The sequence below is a fragment of the Sardina pilchardus genome, chromosome 10, assembly GCF_963854185.1.
Source record: "Sardina pilchardus chromosome 10, fSarPil1.1, whole genome shotgun sequence".
NCBI lineage: Eukaryota > Metazoa > Chordata > Actinopteri > Clupeiformes > Clupeidae > Sardina > Sardina pilchardus.
Genome location: NC_085003.1, coordinates 14,441,893 through 14,444,392, shown reverse-complemented (window position 1 = coordinate 14,444,392; position 2,500 = coordinate 14,441,893). Strand labels below are relative to the sequence as shown.

Here is a 2,500-nt window from a genome sequence, read left to right as displayed (position 1 = left end):
GTAATCTCCCCATATTTCCCCTATAGATCCCTTAGGAGAAACAGGTGAGATCTCGTTTCAGACAGTGCTCTCCTATGGGAGATTATGGAGACTCACTGTGTATTGTTTCTCATGGCTGACCCAGTGGTCTGTGCATTAGATGGCATGCTGTTTGTTTGAGGGATTCTTCTTAGGCAGTAACTGCCAGTGGAGCTGATCTGGTGCACTGAATATCTGCACCTGGTTATCACCAGAGCCCAGTGAGTGGCTACCTTATACGAGTTCTTGAATCCACTCCAGAGATGATAAACTCCAGATCTGACCCCCCCCCCCCCTCGACCCCGCAAAAAAAAAAGCATGAAACCCAACACACATGGACTGGTGTTCTCGCTCTTCTCCGCTGCAGTCGGAGTGGATGAGAAATGAAATGACAGACAGTGAGAGAGCATGCGGTTTAGTCATCAGCCTCCATCTCCACACGGCTAACCTGAGTCGGGCGCTCCTTCCAGAGGTCTCCCCCCCCTACCCCCGAACTTTCCATCTCAACTTTCACTTCCAGAGAAGGGAGAAAAAGCAGCAAATGATTAGTGAGGATTGTGTTGTTTCAACAGGGCTTTTTTGTGTTTAAGCCTGGTCTTATTGAAGGAATTCCGATATGGCACTGGGACACATTCATCTTTTTGTCTTTGAGAATGGATTGTGTTTGGCTAACTAACAAAATATCCGCATCAAAAAATCTGTTTATTCAGATTTGTTTAATAAAAGCATGTTGATTCAAAATATTATTAGGCTTCATTGACAATGCGACACCACCGTGACCCTATAGTTGGAGCCTCTGCAAACACACACACACACACACACACACACACACACACACACACTCGTGTTGGTTACAGTATCGGGGCAGCATAAGCAGGTCCAGGCCCGGTGTTGTAAACGACACAGATTTTCCTCTCTGTGCTCTGGCTATCAGATAGCTCAGAGTGTGAAGAGTGAAACGGCCCTCCGGTGATTTAGCGCGCTGCAAATTGAAAGGGGATTTCCACTGAGCCTCGTCTCCATCGAGCCTTCACGACTGGCTATTCCAGCAAAGCTCTAAGGGAGACAGTCCCATAACAACACAATACATGTCACCATCTCATATCACGTTACCCCCCAGAGAACAGCAGACTGACCTCAGAACAGTTCTCATAGCTGGATTAGGAACGGAGCATGTCAAATGCGATCCAGGGTGCAGTTCAGGTAAGGTTCTGTGATCAGAGGCTTAAGACGTGCTATTCTGCGTTTTTACGGTGGTAATAAAGCAAGCTGGAGGACAGCGGCAGCGGCATATTGGCTGTGTATCCGAGCGGGGAGATATTTGGGTATTTGCTCTGGAGCTTCTGGTCATATTAACAGACAATGCTATTTTGTAGGCTACGGCCAGAATAACACAAGAAGATTACCGCTGCTTGCTTTTCAAGGCCTGGTAAGAATAACATGGAGTAACGTAAACACTGAAATATGACTCACAAACGCGAGCACACACAGCATGGAGAGGCATCCAGAGTGGAGGGGAACAAGAATTTTCTAAGCCATCAGAGAAAATCAGTTCCATGGTCCTGCCCTACTTTCTCAGACTCTCTCTTCCTTCGTCTCCTCTCTCTCTCTCTCTCTTTTTCTCTCTCTCTACCTCTTTCTCCTCTCTCTCTCTCTGTCTCTCTCTCTCTCCCTCTCTCTCTCCTTGTCACTCCCTCAGTAAGCTCTACTTGCTATGCAGCTGTTTCCCTGTTCCCTTCCTATCTCCATCTATACCACCACTCCACTCCACCCACCCCACCCCCCTCTCCTTCTGCTGGTGATTCCACGGGGATCTTCCCAAACCCTCTTCCTCTCATTCTCCGACCACCAAAACCACCCTCTCCTCTCCAACACACAGGCGCTCTGAAGGGCCGCGTTCTCTGCACATACAGCGCTGCTAACCAGACAGAAACTGATAGGGCAGACAGCGGCGCGGAGCACAGAGACAGGAAGTAGAGGGGAACTATAGGGGGAAATATGGGAAAGTGTGTGTGTGTGTGTGTGTGTGTGTTTGTGTGTGTGTGTGTGTGTGTGTGAGAGAGAGAGCGAGACAGAGAAAGAGAAGTGAGTCTCAAATGACTCAAATGGTGTTGGAAAAAAAACAAAAAAAGAGAGAGCATGACATCACAGAGTGATAAAGATGGATTGCCTGAGGTAGGATGAGTGTGAGAGAGAGAAGGAGAGAGGAGAGAGAGAGAGCAGAGAGAGCATTGTGTTGGTGTCTCCAGAGAGGCCTGCAGGTTAATCAGGTCTGGTTAGAGAGAGAGAGAGAGAGAGAGAGAGAGAGAGAGGGAGAGAGAGAGAGAGAGAGAGAGAGTGAGATGACCAGCCTATCCAGCATCAGCTGCTGTCTCTAGCTATACAATGGGAGCCATTGAGGGGGAGATCTGGTGATGCTGAGAGCAGAGTCTCTTCATCTTACGTTTAAGTATCTGTGCAGGGAGCTGCAGCCTGCCACACA

General features: G+C 48.4%; 1 protein-coding gene across 1 annotated transcript in view; it reads right to left on the bottom strand.

The window, feature by feature from the left end:
- The window catches only part of LOC134093500 (growth arrest-specific protein 2), a 32,710-nt gene that overhangs the window by 10,721 nt on the left and 19,489 nt on the right, over nucleotides 1-2,500 (bottom strand). The window lies entirely within an intron of this gene.